The sequence below is a fragment of the Microplitis mediator genome, chromosome 6 (assembly GCF_029852145.1).
Source record: "Microplitis mediator isolate UGA2020A chromosome 6, iyMicMedi2.1, whole genome shotgun sequence".
Taxonomy (NCBI): Eukaryota; Metazoa; Arthropoda; class Insecta; order Hymenoptera; family Braconidae; genus Microplitis; species Microplitis mediator.
Window position 1 is genome coordinate 6,538,758 of NC_079974.1, and position 24,563 is coordinate 6,563,320.

A 24,563-nucleotide genomic window follows, 5' to 3' on the forward strand; every position below is an offset into this window, starting at 1 on the left:
TCTTTAAATAACTTTGGAAAGGGCAAAAGGGAAGGGGAAAAACGAAGAGAGGGAGAAAACAAAATTTGAAGTCCTCGCGAACCTGGTTTCTCTTTACTTAATGAAATCAATCCCTCTGATTCAATGCTCTGATTTAATTGTTACAACTACCAAATTTTTCATCCACACCCGACGTTATTTTATTCCTACTTACAGTGTATTTACAGGTAAGTATCTTTGTTGTACCCCTTACGATACTCCTGACCTAGTTCAATGAAACTATCGCTTTCGCAAAATTGGTTTTCCATATAGAACTCTACCTTTCGGTTCAAAATTTAACAGTGGTTTCTCTTAAATAAAAAATTCTAACAAAAATTCATTATTTCATCATTTTTCCAGAAAAATCTATATTTTTTTCTAAAAGTATGTTACCCGCAATTTACATGTATGTATATTTACTACCTAAGGAAACATCTAATGTACGTATAAAAATAAAAGGTGTGAGAATATATAAAAAAAATTCGCTCTAAGTAAAAAATTTCATTGATAACTTGTTTATAAGTTAAAATTTTATTAGACCAAAACCGAGAAATAGTCATAAAAGAAATCTGCTCGAATTATTATTTCTGGTCTGGGCAGAGGAAAAAAAATTTATACCGCTTACTAATGTCTATGTTTTTTTTTTTTTTTCAAAAAAAAATGATTTAGGTAAAAAAAATAAAAAAAAAACATCCTGATTTCCTTCTGGATTCCTTACGTAATTTTCCATAATTATAAAATACGATCTTCAATGTTAGATTAATATTCTTAAAATTTTATGAGTTTCTTGTGTAACTTTACTCGATTTTTTTTCATCGGGAAAAAAAAAATTTATCTGGATATTAATTTCTCTCTTTCGATGCTCTATTTGCACGTGTGCGTCTCGACAATCCGTCTGTTGTTATCAGCCTCCTGAGCTGATGCTGCGGTTTTCGCGATATCTTTGCCTGCTCCTCATGTCTTTTACCATTGCAATCGTTCGTTCTACCGAGTTAATTGTTCTAATACGCAGGTGGAGTTTAACAAAAATTTTAACATGGATCAACCCCTTACCCTCGAAAAATGTTGCGAGCGATTCGTCCCTGTCGGCGTAAGTTACATTTTTATTTTTCTTGTTTTTCCTAACTTGGTGATTTATCTTGAGTACAATGAAACCTAGCTTCTACTACATATTTATTATTTTATATACTCTCCAGATCATCCTCCGTGTTTTTATTTATCTCCGAACCCTAACTTATGATCGACATCCTCCGCAACGGGGTGTTTTCTTGTGTGACCAGGTCGACCAACTTATTCGTTCGTGCCTTCCTCCCGGTCAGCAGTATGAATTGTCCGGGTCAGTCATTCGAACGCGGTTATTTTTCAATGCTCAAACACTACAACTGGGGGCTACACCTCGTCGAACTACCGAGTTCCAAGGTCTGCATCGCTTGTCATCTGACCTTGAAGTTATTGCAGTCAATAAGATTTTTAGCGAACAGTAAGTTTCAAAAAAAATAAAAATAACATAGAGAGAAAGACAAAAGTAAAAATTTCAACTCTTTTTTTTTTATGTGTTTTTCAGGGCCTTGATTTCCTGTCTCGCTGTATTAGGCGCAATCGATTAGTTAAGATCCTTATACATATTTTCTACTTTCTTTGTAAAAATAAAAATCTATAAGGTTGAAAGAAAATAAGTTTCAGAAAAAAAAAATTCTTTTTGAATCCAAAACGGACACTCTTTGTTTTTCCTTAACTTTTCTTTACGGTTTTTAGGATGTGATAACTATTAAAATTATTAAACGGCAAGTAATTATTGACTTAAAAGTATCAAAAGGTTTACTCTTAAGATTCATAGTTTGTTAAAAAAAAATTTCCCAATTAAAGTTCTACGTCGCCCGAAACCCAAAAGCAGGTGATTCTTATTATTCCCTAACTTTTTTTAACTCCAAGCCCTAAAATATAATGATTAAAAAATAATTATAGTAGAATTAATTACGAGTTAACAAGCATTCAGAAATTCAATCATATCATTCATGGTTTACTACAGAAAATTTGATTGAGTTACAATTTCTCACTGCTTAAAATCTGGAAGCAGCCGCTCATTGTTTCTCTTAACTCTTAATTCAAAATCTGATATACAATAGTTATAATATAATTATAAGACAATAAATTTGAACTAAAAATCATTTAAAAGTTATTACTGCCATTGATAGTTTATTTTTATTTTTTTTCTTATTCCTATTTAAATTTTCACCCCCTGCTCTAATTTCAAAACCGACACTGATTATCTTCCTCAAATTTCTGAATTGAAGCCCGATGGTAGAATAATTGCTAGCTAATTATAAGGCAACCAATTATAAACTAACATTTATCTAAAATTTTATTCATAACTTTTATAGTTTACCAAAAGAATTCACCTAGGTTAAATTCTACCCGCCTCAAATGTCGCCACAGGCACTTATTATATTTCCTAACTTTTTCCTTCCAAATTCTAAATACAACAATTATAAAATAATTATACAACAATTAATGTTAAACTAAAAGCGTTAAAAGTTTTATCATGTAATTTATAATTCATCTGGAAAAATTTTATTCATTCTAAAATCCTACGCTGCTTAAAACCTGAAGCAGACACTTATTATTTTCCTCAACTTTTCAACTTGTTCTGTGGTACAATAGCTGTAATATAATTATAGGAATATTAATTTTTTAACAAAAATCATTTAAAATTTTAATCATATTATTTATAGTTTATTTAAAAACAGTTCATTTGCATTAGATTCTTACGCTGTCGGAATTCAAAAGTAGGCGCTTACTATTTTCCTCAACTTCTTAACCCGAATTTCTACGATGCAAATAATTATAATATTATCATAGAACAATTAGTTCTAAACTGAAAAGCATAAAAAATTTTAATCCTATTATTCATGGTTTATCTGAAAAGAATTCTTCTAAATCAAAATTATGCATTGCTTAAGATTCAAAGCAGGCACTTATTACCTTTCTTAACTTTTTTCAATCAAAATTCTAGAATACAATAATTATAGTATAATTATAAGGCCATTAATTTTTTTACTAAAAAGTATTTAAAAGCTTAATCGTGTCATCTATAATTTGTCTGAAAAAAAATTATTCATTTTAAAACTCTACGCTGCTTGAAATTTGAAGTAGATACAAATTATTTTTCCTAATTTTCCAAATTAAAATTCTAAGGCACTATATTTATAATATAATTATAGGGCAATAATTTTTAAACTAATAATCATTTAAAAGTCTAATCATAACATTTATAGTTTATTCAAGAAAAATTCATTTAAGTCGAAATTTATACATTGCTAAAATTTCAAGGTAGGTGCTTATTATTTTATTTAACTTTTTAACCAGAAGTCTTGAGGTAAGATAATTATTTAACAATAATAGAGTAATTAATTATAAACTGGAAATTATCTTAAATTTTGTCGTGACTTTTATAGCTTAAACAACAATGATAAAAAAAAATTCAAATGTTTTACGCCATCCCGTACTTGCGTCAGTACTCATGTACATCGGAGGGGAAAGTTACTTACAGGACTGGTACTTATCGATTAATGTTATTGATCGTTGAATCTCGTCTTGAATCAAAAATCTCTTCTCTTTCCTCCGTCGGTTAAAAGATTCCCAACAATTAATTATTTCACCCATGAAATATATAAGATAATAAACGAGTGAAGAAAATTACAAAAGACGCGAATTTGAATAATTTATATTATCATATTCTATCGACAAGGAAAATATATATATTTTTTTTCGTCATTTTTCCTCTTTCCTTTATATACCTAGAATGTAAATGCATGCATGTGAAACTATCCAAAAAACCCATAAATTCCATTGGGATTCTATTATCCTATTATTTTGCGGTTTTGGTATAGTAGTAATTGATTTTTAGTTCATCTCGTTCGAGTACATACAATTAGGTTTCAATCCACGCTGACTGATCTCTTATCTACTGTAAACGTATCTCATTACCGAATTTCGAAATCACAAAAATGACTTCATTCGGCTCTGATTCTCATCGTCGACGCATCAGACTCAACATTCTTTCATTCGTTCCCTCGTCTTTTTTTTTGTTTTTCGAAAATTTCCGCTTATAAAAGTAAAGTGTGTCGAAGCTGTCTTATAAAAAAGTGTCTTAAGTGATAGAGAAGAGAAAAAAAAATGAATTTCTAAAACTATGAAAACTATAAGTGTAGTGTTCCAGTGAAATTTTGAACCTGCATCCTGCACAACTCCGGTGGTTTTAAAATTGCGTTTCATACAAGGTAATAATAGAGTAATTATTCGTTTTCTTTTTATAATAGAATTACCTTTGACAAAATTTTTCCCTTTTTCTACACTATAAAAAAAAATTGTTTGAATTTTCAAAGATTGTATATAACGCAATAAACACATACATTTGTGCTTGAAATTTCATTACTAATTTCATATAGAATTTAAAATACACGTTTTTGAGTTTTCAAATTAACACTTTAGACTTTAAAATACTTTTTTTTTTTGAACTTTCAGATACGTATTATGAAATTTCAAATATAATTATTTTTTAAAATTCAATGTTTTAGAATTTCCAATACTTGCTTTGAAAATTTAAAAATCAAGTATAGATTTTAAGTACGTTTATTAAAATTCATATTTTTCTTAATTTTGAATACCAGCTTGATTATTAAATTACGTATATAAAATTTAAAGCTTTTTTCATTAAAAATACAATTCAAATATCTAGTTATGAAAATTCAATTCCTTTTGTACTGTAATTTTCAAATTATTTTTAACAGTGTAAGCTTTAACTGCTCATTCCCTTTTTTTTTGGAGAGAAAAAAAAATTTCTTTCAATTAGCTATTTCGCACCTCTTAATTAACTGTACCCAACAAAAGAAGATAAAAAAAAAATTAAAATACGTCTAATTTCCTATAATTTAAATCTAAGGTAATTTTAATTTTCTGTTTCCTAACATTTCTTTCTCTCATTTTCCAAAATCAAATTACTCTAATTTAATTACTCATTGGATTACAAAAAAAAAAATTTCCTAAAAAATAATTCTAAAAATTTGAACGACTATTCAGCTTGAAATGCCTTTAATAATTTTCTCGTCTTTTTTTTTTCAAAATTAAAATACTTTTTAATTCTCAACATCCCGAAAATTCTAATAAACAATTTAAATACCTCTGATCGACTATTACTCTCCTCAATTTTAAAAGCTTGAATTCATTTTAATATTAAAGTTAGACTAAACATTTTTCCTATTTCCCAAAATTGAAATTAGAATACTTCTAATTAACTATAAAATTTAAAAAGTAAAATTTGAAATATCTTTAATCAATCATTTTCCTTCAATTTTTTTCGAGTGGAGAGTAAAAAGGAACTCTCGCAGTTTTGGATCACGGTGAGAACACCGTGGAAACACCGAGTAAACCACAGAGATTCCATCGTGTTTACTCCAGGCGTTTGTTCCATTTGTACACTGTGATTTCATAGTGTTCTCACGGTGTATCCACTGAGATTACATGGTGTATCTACGGTGGCGACACAATTTCTCCACCGTGTTTACACGGAATATTCATCATGCAAACACGGTACGATCACCCCGTTTGCACGGTGTAATCACCGTGTTTACACAGCGTAATCACCGTATTTACCTAGTGAAATCACCGTGTTTACGTGGTGAAATTATCGTGCAAACGTAGTGAAATCACCGTGTTTATATAGTGAAATCACCGTGTTTACATAGTGAAATCACCGTGTTTACATAGTGAAATCACCGTGTTTACACGGTGTGGCTCCGACAACTTACTGTTTTTGAATTCAACCGTTACTTCGACTTTAGCGTGTTGTATACGATGATTTGCGTGTGGCAATCACTTGTAGCACGCTTAACATCGCATAAAACAAGCAACAGTCGTAGTAACAGTTGAACAGGCAATAGTCATTTCGATCCACATGTGTGGTAGGGATTCCGATAGAGTAGGAATAACGTCACAAGTCTGATATTGTGGCGCATTCTCAACAGACCAAGGACGTTGTTATATGGGTGAACGCAGCGAGGAATAATCTGTGGAATTTGTGCGGTGTTGTCCATTGTTGAATCCTCTTTTAAAGAGTTGATGGCCGGATGTCGTATCGTTTCACGTCACTTCTGTGACTATTTTATTCGCTTGTCGATTGGTCGACTGAGATAGTGGCGGGATTCTTGAAAGAATGAAGACGAGCGAAGCGAGCATGTTATGTCTAGTATACTATAAAAAGTTGGAGGTTTCACACCCATGACCACACTCACACTCATACAAAATATCGTTGGGAAACAGTATTGGAATGAAATTTAATTTTATTTGTGAAAATAATTGTAATTGTAACAAATCAATGAGGTATTCAAACAAAGAAACAAACGTAGTAATTTTAATAATAATAACAATAATATCAATAGTAATTATTATTATGTTAACAATAGATAAATTATCGTACACGCAGAGAATTTTATAGTATTTTTTACTTAAAAAATTCATAGAAAAATTACCATGTCATAGTAACATGAGGACAGTATGGAATTATTGAATAAATTACCGATAACGTAGAAATTTTTTAAATATATCGAACAGAATTTACGAGGTAAATTGTAATTTTATCCAAGAAATTTAAATTTCTTCATCTGTTGCTTTGTCAAAATTACAATGCACCTTGTAAATTCTGTTCGATGTATTTTAAAAATTTCTAGGTTATCGGTAATTTGTTCTATAATTCTATACTGTCCTTATGTTACTATGACATAGTAATTTTTTTATAAATTTTTGATTTAAAAAATACTGTAAAATTCTCTGCGTGTAGTTTTAGTTATAGTAATATTTTTAAAAATAGTTATAATTTTTGTTTATTTTGACGGCGGCGTTCTTTAAAAAATTCGCCCATCCATCGCTGCAGCCAAATTTTAATGTCATCTGCGGATCCATCGGCAAACTTTAACTCACGTTTTTTCTGCAAGTACAGGCACAAATCTGCAACAAATAAAATTATCATTTTTTAAATTCCCGCTAAGAAAATCGACGATTTTCGAAAAATTGGGAAGTTATTGTTTTCACACCGATTTGCGAAAATCGAAATTTCATCAGATGTCGACGTTTTGAGGTCCTAGGAAGCTATTCTGACTATTTTCAGAATGATGTCCGAGTGTCTGTATGTATGTATGTGTGTGTGGGTGTGTATGTGTGTGGGTGTGTATGTGTGTGGGCGTGTATGTGTGTGTGTGTGTGTGTGTGTGACCGGCTTATAACTTTTTGACTAATGAACCGATTCGGATGGTTAAGGCAGCAATCGAAAGAGCTTGTTGACCATCAACTTTTCTGAAAATTTCAGATCATTTGATCAAGTAGATTCGAAAATATTGGCAAATTACGGAAAATTTTTTTTTTTTTTAAGCTTTTTATTGATTTCTCAGAAACGACTCGAACGATCGACTTCAAAATCTAATCAACTCTAGAACTCAATAAAACACGTCGATTGCTGCCTCAACCATCGAAATCGGTCGATTCGTTCGTGAGATATCATGGGAGAAAGAAATGCTAAAAACGGTTTTTTTCGAAAATGTACTCACAACAATGTTTTCGAGCTCAAGGAGCTCGAAAACAGCGGGAAGTTTTGGGGCTGGCCCGCAGGGTCAACCGATAGACAAATTTTTTAGTATTATTATTATATAAGTAAACCTCTTAAAACCGAACAAATGGTAGTCTAGACAAGATGATGTGATTTGCAGATCAACGAAGCTCTAAGTCGGTGTTACAAATGTGGCGGTTTTGACCACATTGCTCGTAAATGCATCGGAACCGACCATACGAACACTTTCTGGCGTTGTGGAGCGACAGAGCACTAGTTTAAAGAGTAAAAGAACCCTCCAGACTGTTTTCTTTGCAAGGAACTAGGAAGTGGCGTGGCAACAAATTACATACAAAGAGAAAAAGACTGTAGAGCATATAATATTGCAAAAATGGAAAACAGAGAGAATAAGGTCTGTGTCCAGGGAAGCCTTCAGTACAGTGCTCTAACACACAATCTTCTCTACCAGTATGCCATTGAATAGAAAGTCGCTATATCACTTATTTGGGGCATTACCTTAAAGCCGCGGGACCGGACTGGTTCTTTGATCAATCAAGTAAAGCAGCTATTTGGGTGGTTACCCAGCAGGCTGTGAAGGCTCCATTATAGACGTGACGTTTGGAACTTTAAGGGTATTTCCAAAAGTAAGATGTTGGTAGGTACGTGAATAATTCTCTACAAGTCATCACCAATACATTACGTTTACTGCACAAGATGAAGGCATTAACAGCAGAAAAAAATTAAAAAGTCAAGAGATCAGAAGTTGGAACGTGAAGAAACTGGATAGAGATAAGACGCGCAGTTTAATCAAAATGAGTAGTGAGATCCTCAAGTGGCTACTTGAGCCAGAACAGACTAAGATGAGAGCAAGTCTCAATATCAGCAGGATAGTGGAAATTATCACCGAAGCCTGCAACCGCTCAATGCCCGGGTGACAACCAAATGTACGTAAAAAGCCCGATACTGGTAGGATGACTCGATCGCATAGTTGAGGAGAGAATCTCTGAGAGCTAGAAGAATTCATCTCCGTCAATGTAAAGAAAGGAAGCCCAGATCAAGTTTAACAGAGGTATAATAAGGAGACCAAAAAAAACAATTAATGGGGCAATCAAACACAGCAAAAAAGGTGTTGGAGTCAAATCTGCAAAGACGTCAATAGCGATGCTGATGGAACGGGTTTCCAAATCGTCACCAAGAAAATTAGCAAATCAGCCCCAGTCATACCAAAAGATCCAGAAATCATGGGTAATATCGTTAAAGATTTACTCCCTATACATCCGAAACGCGATCTACTCGATCTGCCAATAACCAAAGACTTCGAGCCGTTTTCAAGAAGTGAACTTGATTAAGCTGTGAAAATCATAAAAAATGCCTTCGGCAGCCAAAATGGAAGATAGATTTTTCGACAATTTTCAGCACTGCCCTGATTTTTCGATAGCTCGCTTTTAGTTTAAAACGAAGGCGACCCTTGTTCATTTTTACTAGGGTTGAATCATTTTTTTAGGGTCAGTTTTTCAATCTGATAGTCTTAATCTGCAATTTAAATATTTTTAGTATATTCATATATTCATCAATAAATGTAAGAGCAATACTAATGTAATTACGTATTACTAAAATGCTGGATTGACAAACTAGCTTTAAATGAGCGAGTTTGTGTCTATAGACCAAGTTGTTGATAGTACATTTGAAGTCTGCTTAATGTTTATATATACTCGTATGCTGAGAAACGAAAATATACATGCATAATAAAGTGTATCACAATAAGCGTTATAATCATAGGGCGTACAGGTACATTTGAAACATCACAAGTAATAAAACAAATACTTTTAAAATATAAAATAGTTGTGAAATTAACATGTTATTTTGTTCACAATAAAATATAACTGACGAAATTGGATTATAATGAGAAATAAATAAGTTATGAGGAATGAAAACCATATTTTCAAAATTTTTTGATTCCATCATAACTCTCAAAACTAACAAATTATTGAAAGAAATGGTCAAATCATAAAGTGTAAGGTAAAAATTAAAACTTATTAGACAAGCTTTCAGATACTTTTTACGGAAATAGTCAATGAGTATTAGTTTTAAAATTATATGAACTTGAAAGTTTATAAAAACTGATTTCTGCGAAAAATCGTGAAAATTTCAAACAGCCATAACTTCTAAGCTAATCAACCGATTTAGCCCATCTTCGAACTTAACCGCGATAATCACACATAGAATAAGTGTGGAAAATTTCATTAGGACAAGAAAAGAATTGTGGGCACAATCGTGTCTCCAGAGGTCGGTTCTATTACATACATATATATTTATACATACATACATTTTTCAACGAATGGTGTTTTTGAACTCTACTCAAACAATTATGATAGGTTATGACAAAATTCCTTGAAAAATCTACCATGAGAACAAATACAATACCTCGATTTTTGAAAAAATGTACCTAAAAATAGGAAAGCACCGGAGCCTGGCATGATTCCGAAGGGAGGCGTAGAAACTTATAGCAGAAACATGCCCAGAGATACTGTTGAACATTTACTAAAGTTGTGCTAGGATTGGCTATTTTCTAGAATGCTGGAAAGTACAACGTCTGGTGCTCTTGGACAAAGGTACTCCCTTTACGTTATCGTCATATCGACCATTGTGCAAGTTGGATTCAGGTAAAAAATTACACGAAAAGCTTGATCGTAGAAGATTGAGGTTACAAATCGAAGAAAAAGGAGGATTAGCGAGGAATCTTTATTCATACCTGACACTTTTTTCTCATGATCTTTATCGATCTTTATTTGAAAAACTTTTGTTGGATCTGTTTTAATGTACATCGATTGCAACTCTTCTGGTGTCCATAGCAGTTTAAGAACGCAATTAACTCTCTTTCTCATAGTTTTTGCCTGCAATATTGTTGCATACTTTTCAGCCGGGATGCGTACGTCTCCGATTACAGTGATCTAAATTTAATAATAAATAAAATTAATGGAAATAAATCTACTAGGTTTATTCAAATAAATTAAAAAAAAAAATTAAAAATTTTATAATTATTTAGTGACTTTTAGAAGGCTGTATCTTTGTGAATAATGGACTATCAAACAAGAAAAAAAATTTAATGCTTTGAATCATTAGTTTGAAGGTCATTTGGCAGATATTTTTTTTGAGACACGCTTATTGCGCGAAATTGGTTGAGACACAAATTTTTTTGTTTTGTTTTTAGTGTCCACGGGCCCGGGTAATTATTTATCAACTAAACCAGAGCTTAGGTTACTGGAAATTCATTCAGCTATAATTTTTAACTTCCCGCTAAGAAAATTGTAAATTTTCAACAATTCGGGATGTTATTGGTTTCGGTCCGATTTTCAAAAATCTAATTTCTAAGGGATATTGACGTTTTGAGGTTCTAGAAAGCTATTCTGACTAATTTCGAGATGATGTCCGAGTGTATGTATGTTTGTACGTACGGACGTATGTAAATATTCTGTAACTTTTGAACGGATCACACGATTTTGATCTTCAAGGTGGCATTCGACGCAGCTTATTAATTCCTACAAACTGTAAAAAATTGAGCTTGATCGCTAGAGCTCGTTCAGAGTTATTCCAAAAAAATCAAATTTTTTCAATTATGTTTTTTTCGAATAACTTGTAATGTGCTCGATGGATTGATTCCAAAATCAACTGGGCTCTAAAACTTTATAAGCCGCGTCGAATACCACCTCAACCATCAAAATCAGCTTATTCGTTCAAGAGAAACCGTTGTCGAAAGAAATACAAAAAAATTTTCTTGTAGTTTTTTTGAAATATCTCAGAAACGATCAGATAAATCAATCACAAAATCTGATCACCTTTAGAACTCAATAAAACGCGTCGATTGCCTCCTCAACCGTTTCAATTGGTCAATTCGATTGAGAGACATCGTTGGAGAAAAAGTGGTAAAAAACTTTTTTTTTCGAAAACAATGGCATACAATAGATATTTACGTCATAAGGCCGTAAAGTGGCGATTTTCCGGAAATCTCAATGTTGTGATATGAGCCTAAAGTTTGTGGCACGAACTTGCGAAAACGAGTGTAAATATAACGCCCAAAGCGAAGCTTCCGGGCGGTTGTTATACTCGTTTTTGTAAAATAGCGTCACAAACATAATGCGAATATCGTAAAATCGAGATTGTCTGAATCGCCACTGAGCGGCCATATGACATACACTATTTTTTGTCATTTCGGTTCAGAAAATTCAATTTGAGAGATGCGTAGCCTCAAAAATTTTATATTTACTTTCAATTTTTACATGCGTAAGCGATTACTCAAGGGTTCATTAATCATTTTTTACTTTCTATCACTTACAGTAAAATATTTATTAATTATTTAACAAATATTTTAAATACTGTAATAAAGACCACACTAATCACTGGACTACAACGTGAGTTAGTTATAAGTGAAATGGCGTCGTTATTAATAGTAATTAAATTGACAAACTACTCAAAATCTTCGGTTGGTAAGCTAAAATGTGATTCTTTTCTCTACAGCCCCTTTCATTTTTGTCCGATTGTAGAGAGAAAGTACAGTTGAGAGACATTTTGCGGCCTAGACCAAGTACAGACAGTAAAATTGGGTTTTCGAAAATCGGCACCTTTGCGGACGCCACCCAGTGCTAGAAAATTGAATTTTCTGAGCAAGTATGACAAAAAAGTATTTTCGCGCTCGAAGAGCTCGAAAACGTACTCACAACAATTTTGTCAAGCTCAAGGAGCTCGAAAATAGCGGGAAGTTTTAGAGCTGGCTTGCAGGGTCAACTGATAGACCGATTTTTTTATGTCTCCGTACGGCAATATTTAGCTTTTCTGGCTGACATTTACCAAGTAACTAATGCAAAATTCGGAGTAAAGTCAAAAAAAAAATTAATTTGTTTATTTTAATGATAATTTCACAATACTCGTTTCTTTGTTTGTTTTGTAAAAGTTCTGAAAGTTATTGTACAGCTATTACTTGCTGAGATTTAGATAATCAAAGACAAAATCATCCTTTTTTATTTGAAGGGCGATATCACAGCTACGATTTGTCATACAGAGACAAAAAAAATTGTAGATGAATAAATTTCCACACTAAACCTTGCATTCGTTAACCTGAAAAAATTCACGAGCTCATGACTTTAAATACAAATAAAAAAATTGAGGAAATGTGTGTCTCGTATTATTTCTCATGATTAAAAAATAACCGTGGCTTAAAAAAATCTTCAACGGCAGATCTTCAAACTATGAATTTCCAGCTTTATAATACTACTTTTTTTTTGTATGATTATTTTTCATGAGGTTACAGCCCTCAAAAAATTATAAAAAAATTTGTATGTATTATTCATTTTGTGGATAAGCGTATGATAGTATATTGAATAGCAAGTGGGTTAGGTGAGTTTTTATCCGGGAAGCACAATGTTTATAAGACGAGTCGTAGGTACACACGCACGAGCGCCAGCGAGTGCTTCGTGTACACCGGAGACGAGTGCTAAGAACATTGTGTTTGACAGATAAAGACTCAACCCACGTGCTATGCACTATACTTTATCCAACAATTGTCTGATTTTTGCGAATTATTATATAAGCAAAGTAAACCCTAAATCAGGTGGGGATCTATATGATGCTAGTTCTTGACTTCTCTCATCACTATGTTTTGAGTGATTTTCATTAATAAAAAATTAACAACGTATTTATACGTAGACACTAACATCAAAGTTGTTAGATTGATTGTACTACTCATTCGGAATATATTTACTGTGGAGATTATTTGCATTGGTGATAATAGTAGTTTGTTTATGAGAACGGTCGAAAATAACTTTTGAAGAATGCGTTATGGAACATGAGACGCCATTTGCTTTTTGACGAGTTATTAACCACCGATCGGTAAATGGTCATTGAAGGTTTGCTTTGCAAATATGATAAGTCTCGATAATCAGACATGCGTTGGATACAATTATTAAATAACAAATACGATATTCTTGCGAATTTTAATGAAAAAAATTGATACCATTTTTTATTTCCCGATTTTCTTAATTCAGTTTTCATGCTAGGTTTTGTAATGAACAGAGTCAAGGACTTTTTATGGGAGGTGAAATACTAGTATATTTAATAAAAAAAAAACAAAAAAAAAAAACGAACATAGAATATACGTATGATCGACTGGATTTGGTAATCAGTGATCTTCAATATGTGAATTTTCGTAAATGCCATGACAGCACGAACTGTGGAAACCACATTTGAAATTTTTTCCGTTCTGTCGAGTAATAAGTATACGCATTATAAATATATACAATACATAGACATCTAAAACGAACATAGCTACTAGTATCATGCCGGAGATTGAAAAACAAGCAATTGAAAGATATTTAAATAGAAAATATTGAAAGTAAAAAAAATTTTAAATAACATAGGTGCGAATATTCGATTATTTAAGAAAAATTGTTCTATACGTCCGCGATAACTTCCAAAATTGAAGCGAAAAGAAATACAATATTTTTTTGCATACTGACCCGCACAATAGATGACATTAAAATACAAATTAGAATACAAATTGTGGGACACTGTGTGAGTGAATCTGTAATTGAAATAATGAGATGATACGTGGAATAATAAGTGGCCAAATATGTTGGTTAATGTATGGGCCAAAGTGAGGCTGAACGTCCGGTGCCATGTGAAGTTGAATGTGTGGCTGAATGTACGGAACAATGGTGTATGGACAATGTGCAAAAGCGTATCTAGTTTTTTCAATTCCCGCTAACCAAATCGAAGATTTTCAAAAAATTCTTGGAGTTATTGTTTTTATTCCGATTTTCAAAAATCGAGTTTTTATCAGGTGTCGATGTTTTGAGGTCCTAGAAAGCTATTCTGGTTACTTTCAGAATGATGTCGGCGAGTTTTATGTATGTGTGTGTGATTGTATGAAAACTCTTTATAACTTTTAAACTAATTATGTAACCTTAATGGTTTTCGCGACAGTCGAAAAAGTTTTCAAGCCATCAACTATCCTGTAAATGTGATATCAATTGGTCAAATAACTTTTAGATATATGAGATAAAGTGAAAAAAGAAATTTTTTTCTTAGTTTTTTCAAAATTTCTAAAAAACAACTCAATCGATCGATTACAAAATCTTTTAATTTCTAAAGTTTAATAAAACGCGCTGATTGCAGTAAGCACCGGCTTAGTTGGATGATCCGTTCAAAAAATATTAGGGGAAAAAGAAGTGGTAAAAAACGGTTTTTTGCAAATATCGTTGAAACAACTAAACCAAACGATTTTAAAACCTAACTAGCTTTATAATTTATACGTACGTACGTATGTAAATACCTGTATCTTTTGAACGGATGAACCGATTTTGAACTTTAAGATGCCATTCGACGCGGATTGTCAATATCTTGAAGCCGAGAGAAAATTGAGCTTGATCGGTAGGGCTCGTTCAGAGATATTCCAAAAATAAAGTTTTTTCAAAAATGTTTTTTTTGGATAACTTTCAATGTGCTCGATGGATTAATTCCAAAATGGACTGGGCTCTAGAGTTTTATAAGCCGCGTCGAATGCCACCTCAACCATCAAAATCGGTTTATTCGTTCAAGAGAAACCGTTGTCGAAAGAATTAAAAAAAAAAAAAATTTTTATTTTTCCTGAAATATCTCAAAAACGACTTGATAAATCGAATCCAAAATTTTATCAGCTCTAGAACTTGACAAAACGCGTCGATTGCCGCCTCAACCATCAAAATCGGTTAATTCGTTCGCGAGATATCGTGGGAGAAAGAAATGCTAAAAAATGGTTTTTTACAAAACAATGGCATACAAAAGTATTTGCGAGCTCGAAGAGCTCGAAAATGAATTCACAATAGTGTTTTCGAGCTCGTTGAGCTCAAAAACAACGGGGGTTTTGGGGCTGGCCCGCAGGGTCAACTAACAGACCAATTTTTTTTTTACAAAACAGCTCAGAAAGTGGCGCAACATGAATGTGATTGTAATACTATCTTGAAAAAAAAAACAGTCGGTCTATTGGTTGACCCTGCGGGCCAGCCCTAAAACTTCCCGCTATTTCCGAGCTCCTTCAGCTTGAAAACATTGTTGTGAATACCTTTTCGAGCTCGAAAGTAATTTTGTATGCTGTCGTTTTCGAAAAAAAACGTTTTTTACCATTTTTTCACCAACGATATCTCTTAAACGAATTGAATGATTGAGACGGTTAAGGTGACAATCGACGCGTTTTATAAAGTTCAAGAGCTGATTAGATTTTGAAATCAATGGATTCAATTTTTTTGTAGATATTCAGAAAAAAAAGTTTTTTATTATTTCATTCATTAACGATATCTTTCTAACGAATTAACCGGTTGAGACGGTTGAGGGAGCAATCGACGCGTTTTATCAAGTTCTGAAACTGATTAAATTTCGAATTTATTTATCGAGTCAAATTTAAGCAATTTCAAAAAAACCAAAGCGGCTTATAAAGCTTAAGAGCCTAGATGATTTTGGAATCAATCTATTGAGCACATTACAAGTTATAAAAAAAAAACATTTTTAAAAAAATTTTATTACAGCTCAATTTTTTACAGTTTGTAGGAATTAATAAGCCGCGTCGAATAACACCTAGAAAATCAAAATCGGTTCATCCGTTCAAAAGCTACAGAATATTTACATACACGGAGAAAAAAATATTGTTCCTCGAACGATGTAAAGTATAGCAACTCGTAGATCGTTACCACAACAATAAGTATACTTGTGGTAACAATACCGTATCGTTCCTGTAACTATCTATTAGATAGCTATGAGCCCTAACAACTTTCCGTAGTCGTCACCTCACACGCCACCGTTTAACCTATTTAAACATCCATTTTTGCGTCTATTTTGTGTATCAGGTATAATTGTTGCTAGCAGACGCTTAATAAATAAGTTATTTTATTCAATCAAAATTATTTATTGATCATTTATTTATTAATGATAAAGATTTTTAAAGGTTTCATATCATTTGCAACGCACGTAACGTCAGATAGGGCTTAGAACGATACGGTTTAGCTGTCAGAACGATACGATATAGGTCTCAGAGCTATCTACCGTATTGTTGTCGGAACGATACAGTAGATCGTTGCAGTAACAACCTAGTAGATAACTTTTTAGTATTGTTACTGTGACTATACAGTATACTTCTCAGAACAATATTTACTTCTCCGTGTACGTACGTATGTACATGCATTCATACACTCGGACATCATCGTGAAATTAGTCAGGATAGCTTCCTAGAACCTCAAAACGTTAAAATCTGATAGAAATTCGGTTTTTGCAAATCTGACCGAAACCAATAACTTTCTGAATATTTGAAAATTTTCAATTTTTTTAGCGGGAAGTTAAAAATTAGTGAAAAATTGATTCTAACAGCGAAAAAATGAAGCAGTAATAATTAATAAGACTTTTAGAAAAAAAAGTCTTTGCAGAAACCAATCGTCAAGATCTATGAGCTATTAACACACAGAAAAAAAGGATTTCTTAGTGCAAGAAATTTTTATTTGTTCCAAAAAAATTTTTACTTGCCTCAAGAAATTTTTTGAATTATAAATTGAAAACTTAAAATTTCTTGGAGCGAGAATAAATTTTTTTAGAGCAAGAAAAAATTTTTTGAACCGAGAAATTTTTTCTTGGATCAAGAAAATTTTTGTTTTCAATTTTTAATACAAAAAATTTCTTACACCAAGAAATTATTTTTTTCTGTGCAGGCATATTGACAATTCAAGATACTAAAAACATTAAAAGTATACACGTGTATTGAACCAATAAGTCTCACTATATTTATTATTCGTGTACTTCATTAATATTTTATTAATATTCTATAAAACGTTCTATTTATGAAATTAATTCTAGTGAAAATGAAAAACTTAATCATAAAAATATAACGATCTTTTTAAATTCTTGAACAAGTCTGCATATATTTAAAATCAAAAATCAAAAATTATTTATTAAATGAATGAAAAGAAACTTATGAACATTGACAAATAACAAAATAAAGTTTCATTCAAGGACAATGATTGATTATTTATTGAACTGACTTATGCCATTTTATTTTGAATCACATAAATATTTCCAATGGTTTGACATGACTATACATGATCAGGGAATTTTTGAATTGTTTGACTGGAATACCTGGAAAAGTCAGGGAATTACAGTTTCAACAATCTGTGGTCACCATGATTCTTATTCAGTTCCTCAACAATTAGTTAATTTTATGATACATATTGTTCTTCACAAAGATATTTGAATAGCCGGATTTATGAAATCCGTACCTTGTAAGAATAATTAATTCGTTTTATGTTGTTGATTTCGTAATATATTCAGTATTAAATGCATATCTTAAAGTGCTTGAAGCATTTTATAAAAATCACTCTCAATTCTTCATAATTATTAGATAACTGTACTATTGTTTTTGTAGTTTTGAATTTTGTAATGTCTTAGAATATTTTAGAGTTACAAAGTTTATTAAATCATTCTTTTTTGCACTTATTTAACACAATTTAATATCAATTTTCAGTAATATTTTATGAAGATAGGTTTATAACCATCTACTTTAGATGCAGCATCGTTTCTCTGTTTAGTTTACGTATCATTGATTTCGCTAAACTATCAATTTATCAATTTCAAGTTCTGTTACGTTTTCCATGGAAATTTTTATTGTTTTGTTATGAAATTTTTGTTCACACTGTTATTGAATTATTATACATTGAAAAACAAAAATTTTCGCGAGGAAAAACGGGTTGCAATGAGATCAACCTGAGATTCGTAGTTTGTTATAGGATCTATTACGTTTTTATTTCATGACTCCATAATAAACGCTGAGTGAGACTGTAGTAGATTTCAATTTAGTACTTTTTCAAAACAATGAGTCAGTAAATAATGTAATTAGAGGTCATAGTTTCCATCCCAAATAATTTTTCGAAAAACATCACATATTTTTTCGAACAATTTTTTTAACACGATCCCGTTGAGCTAAGATGACTGAATCACTAATCATGTAATGCATTGCTCCCATTAAAAGTCCAATATGATTGGGATATCTCTTATGTTTTACTTTTGCTAAACGTATTATAGCATAGTCAAGTCAATCTTCATACATGCCACTATTTATAAGCAGTAATAGGTTTAACTTTCCTTGATCTATGAGATGGTGGTTTGATAAGTAATGAACAGCTACCTATTTATTATTATTTCATTATCGGATTTGCCAATTTAACAAGTATCGTATGATAGGAGAAGCATTTTTGTATGTTGTTCAATAGCTCCTAAAAAGATAAAATGCATGAACTCTATGGCACCTTTAAATATATTAAATAATGAAAGTAACAAGAGTAATAAATGTTTTTTAAACCATGTTACATACTTTTACTTTGTTGAATATGCGCCATATTTGCACGTTGAGACAAATCGCTTTTCGTCTTCGCGATTTTTACCAGCAGCCACCAGAATTCGCGGGTTGAACCCTGGCTTAGGCTGGCCTCTAACAAATTTTATTTTACTTGGACAGAGCAGTGGGCTGGGGTTCTTGCAAAGCAAAGACCCGCACTTATTCAAACTCGGCAACGTATGAGAAAATTATCAACTTACCTCACGGCTTATAAAATTATAGAATATTCTTATTGATGGTCAAATTACTATTTGTAACTTAATTAATATTTATTTTATCAGACTATTTAATAATATTACCAGTAAAATAGGAAATAAGTAGGATGAACAGTGATAGATGGAATAAAAGGAATTAATCAGAATTCTTTGCAAGTTTATTGCCAATTATAATAATCAAAATTACTTACAAGAAAGTGCAAGCGCTGGATGTAATGTAGACAGATACGTGGCACAGTATAATTTTATATCGCGAATATATCGCCGGTAACGTACAGTAATATTTAATGGAACTAACTTTGTTTATAATAATCAGTAAACTTGGACAGTAAAGTATATCGCAAGAGAATTGCTATTAATACAACTATAACGCAAGTTAATTTCCCGATTTACAAAGTAGTTATCCGTATTAACAAAGTCGCAAATAAATTGCTAGTATATGACAGTAAAACTAAATTATACGTCTTATCACTAATTGATCCAGGATCGAAGTGAAGTTCAATCACCGTAGGGTCTTAGGGCTGAATTTTTGGGCTCGCTCCCCACTTCCCCTCACGGTCATGCGTTGAGGTGATAACTAGTCATGTGACCATGGCACTATGACTAGCTTTAGGTGGTTTCAGACGGCAACGAGACGGGGAAAAATGGGAACCGCAAGGCTGAGGGAGAAGATGACAATTCACATTGTCTCAACGTATTTCAGCATCTGATCAATCTTTTTGGAAACCTTAATTTGTAAAATATACAAATCTATCATGAATGAAATTTTCACCAACTGGGTATCAGTATGAACATCCATTTTGTCGATTAGATTATTGTATAGATATTACACATGCAAAAGAAACATAATCTACTCGTAGATACTACGAATATTGAAACTATTTCTATTGCGTTTGTTGGCTTAGACGTGATATCAGACCATAAAGCTTTCGCATTTCAATTCTAAACGAGCGTAAAAAATGGTTCATTAATGTTGCGTATCAGCATAAACTACTGCGAAAAGCACGTTTTTTACTCGTATGGATATTCATTAATTTAATCATAATATGGTAATACACTCATGTTACACAAATTTAATTCAAAGTATTTATCTGTATTAGATATTGACGGAAAATTGTGTCATTGTTATCAAAATTATCCTCTGACAATGATTTATATTTCTTTTCAATATTTACATATGTATATAAATATACATTTATATCGCATTAATATAACTTTTTCTTCTGTAGTATTTGTATTTCAATACCTTGCTTATATACAGTGTACAAATAACTCGTTAAATGTATGATACTAAATTAGAAAACGTAAAATAACCTAAATCAGATTCTAATTTATTTGTTTCACATGATTTACAAAGACAGTAGTTTTTTCATAAACTTGTATGTTTTATTAATTTTTTTTTTTCATCTAAATAACGTCAACATTTGTAACAATGGTGATTGTACTTAAAACAACTATCATTACGATTGAGTACTTTCCGAACTTAGCGGTGAGATAATAGAACTAATTTGTTATAATATAGAGATTTCAACTACTATAATTCATCTAAAGTTATCCTATGCGTTAAATGATGTCCAGTTGACATGGCAATAAGGGTTAGTAAGCGATTTCGCATGTTCATATGCGTTAAAAACAAGTGAATATGTGATCCTAGCATTTTTTGATCTCAAAGATTAATCATATCACAAATGATTGTCACTACCGCTACCATTGATCTTATCTTGGTTTCATCTTGTATATATTTATTGCTATGCGGGTTGAGAGTGTAGTTTATGTTCGATGCGCTTATGCAAGCATACGTGCTGTTGTTTAATAATTTAAAGTATACTGTTATATAAATTGTATATATAGATGTATAATATTCCACCAATGAGATCGAATTAGCGTGGCTTCGTAAATATCTAATGTACGTTAGAAAATAGGATTAGAACAAAACAATTACTGCTGTAATCGTTCTATTATTTAATTATTACACAATTTTGTATGTATATCACATGTATGGATATTACTAATAGATTAAGGATAAAGTTACAGAAAAAGCTTAATGCACGTGTGCGTTTCATAAAAAAATTAAGGTGATTGTATATATAAAGCCTTACTACCGTAGATTTTGATGAGTGATTGTTATCAGTATTTTATGAGAAGTCATAATAATGACAGAGAATTTCTATATTTTTAAATTAATGTACAATGGTTGATTACTTATTGAACTGGCTTATACCATTTTATTTTGAATTAAATGAATATTTCCCATTATTTAATGCTACTACATATGGTCAGGGAATTTTTGAATTATTTGACTGGAATACCTGGGGAAGTCAGGGAATTTCAATCTCAAAAATCTGTGGCCATCGTGATAAATGTTTGCAAAGAGCATAGGATCCATGATTGAATAAATGGGTTAATCTTTTTATAAATTTGTATTTAAAATGTAAAACTATGTAATATAAACAATTTGTAAAATATATTTAACTTATATTTGTGTAAATAAAATAAGCATATGTAATAATTGAATTTTTCTATTGGTTATGATATCTATCTTAAATTTGAATTAGCATAGTAATGATTTATATAAATTGTTCTTGTACATTATGAAAAATGATTCAAGAATTCAAGTTAATTGTTTACGTTATGGACGATATTTTAAATCAAGAAAATATTTATTAGAAATTATATTTCATTCGAAGTATGTTATTGCCACTATATCAATAACATATTTCCGTAAGTCAAGGAATATTATTTGCATCGAATATCATTTGAACAACAGAAAAATGATTCACAACCATTTGAAGTAACCCCTACCGAATCCGAATAATGGTACATGACCGTATTTTATCGCAAATTTGTGGTAAAATATCGCACTCTTACCGCAAAATACCACAGTATTGCCGCAAATTTGCTATAAAAATACGGCATTTTACATATTGGCCGTAATTTACTGTAATTCTTAAGAATACCGTAAAGTACGGTATTTTACGATCAATTAAAATAGTTTACCGTAATTCGGATCTTCTCAGGACTAATAAATATTTATGCATTTAGCATGGATTGAATCATTTTTCTTAATCAGGGTTATTAGTTCAAAAGATATCAGCAATTAATATAAGTACATTTACTACTTGAAATATTGCATGAGCGTTTGAGGTATGCACTTTCGGATTTTTTAAATCCTTTATTTTTTTATAAATTTATCATAATTATGGAGCTAAAAAATAAAAAATCTCATTGTTTAATAATCATTTTTAATTTTTCGAATTATTTAAACTAATGGAAACGAAATTTTTTTCGAGGTCGAAGATGCACTTAGGCCATCATGTTTTTTAAGCTCGTCGAGATCGAAAATTGCGAGAAGTTTTGGGGCTGGCCCGTAGAGTTAATCGGTTTCTAGATTTTTTCCGTAATTCTAACCGTTCAAAAGATATTAAAGCTCAAAATTTAATGTGTTTAAGGAAATTTCCATTTTTTTAGATTTTATTACTCATTAACAAATAGACATATAGCCACGCGCTAATAAAAACTCTAATCAAAACATTTTGGTTGCATAAATAAAGCTGTGCAAGACTAAACGGACGCTTGTATAAAAAATCATCATCGTTAGTAATGTGTGCGTGAAAACAGTTAGTGTACCGAGCTTATTTGCTATATTCAATTATCAATCATATAAACATGGTCCATGCACTGTAATTTCTTTGTATAAACCCTATAGTTATTGATTATTCGAATTCATGAAGTTTACTACGTTTTTCGGTGTATCTACCATAATTCTTCAGCGCATCCAGCGTGGCTGTTGATTGTGTGAACCGAGTGGATACACCGTGGCTACTTTGTGTATTCAGCGTGTGCAATGTTCGTATAAACCGGGTGGATACACCCTGGTTGCTTGGTGTATTCAGCGTGTGCAATGTTCGTATAAACCGGGTGGATACACCCTGGTTGCTTGGTGTATTCAGCGTGTGCAATGTTCGTATAAACCGGGTGTATACACCGTGGTTAGTTGGTGTATTCACCGTGTTAGATTTTCGTGTAAACCGGGTGTATTCACCGTGTGCGATTTTTGTGTAAACCGGGTGGATACACCGTGGATACTTGGTGGGTGGATCGTGGTTGATGTTCATGTGAACCGGGTGAAAACACCGTGGTTGCTCGGTGTATGGACCGTGGTTGATGTTCGTGTAAACCGGGTGGAAACACCGTTGCTATATGGTACGTCCACCGTGGTTTTTTTATCGTGTATATCGAGTGAGTACACCGTGGTATTTTGGTGAATACACAGTGGAATCACGAAGTATAAACGGTGTGCAAATGGAACAAACGCACCGTAAAAACGCGGTGAATCCACAGTGATTAAACGGTGATTCCACTTACACGGTGTTTCCACCGTGATCCAAAACTGCGAGGGAACAAATAAAGAAAAATACGTTCTTTCTCTTTTTTTTTCAGATAATCAATCATGCCGGTTTTCATGGGTATGCGGTTTTTTTACTACCGCGTACTTCATTTCTCACGGGATGTAAGTATTTTATGTCTTTCCTTTTTATGTACAGATCTTGTCCTGTAATACACCCCCCTTTTTTTCAGATCAATCGAAGGCTTGCCACCATCCTGGGGATCCTGTACCAAGGCTACTTTCCACCATTGATGGCTCTGGACTTGATAGATGAGATTGAGCAGGTCACTGGCCTTAACCCCCCTGTCATCCTATCCGATCTCTACTACCACCTCGAGCGGGTTAATGATGTACGGATTGCACGGTATACTCGTGCCCGAATTTCCATTGAGGAATGTAATAGGCCGTACCACTATGAGGGTGATCTGGTCCCCATCCAGGATCTTTTATACTGCATCCAGGATTTGTTGGATAGGACGGCTTAAGATCTCCTGATATTTGCTTTATTTATTTATTTATTTTTTTTTTAATATGAAAGTTATTTATTAATAATATTGATCTTTTCTTTTTTTTTGTTCTTGATAATCGGTTCAAACAACAGTGAATTTTATCGGAATATCTGTATAAAATTTTATTTATTCTATTAAGAAAATATTTTCTGAGGAATTGTGAGAAACTGTTTAGTAACTACTTAATGAAACATTATTCAAATCATCTACAGTTTTTTTTTTTTTTTTAAATGTATTGAATTCTCAATTCAATCGATTTGACGTATTTTTTTCAAAGTAAAACTATTATGAACAAGAAATATTTTGATTCATAACGATCAAACAAACTTTTTTTTTTTTTTTTTTGACATATTTAATCGATCTTGTTCAGATTATAAATTCTAAAAACAAACTTTTATGATTTCGCACAAAATATTCAATTTTTTTAATTTATGTA

The 24,563-nt window shown here is 31.9% G+C and overlaps 1 long non-coding RNA gene across 1 annotated transcript; it reads left to right on the forward strand.

The window, feature by feature from the left end:
• Nucleotides 1-4,073: 4,073 nt before the first annotated feature.
• LOC130670069 (uncharacterized) lies at nt 4,074-24,176 on the forward strand. Its single transcript, XR_008990305.1, has 3 exons — nt 4,074-4,298; nt 23,672-23,741; nt 23,810-24,176. It is a non-coding gene; the product is annotated as an uncharacterized LOC130670069 (long non-coding RNA).
• The last annotated feature ends 387 nt before the right edge of the window (nt 24,177-24,563 follow it).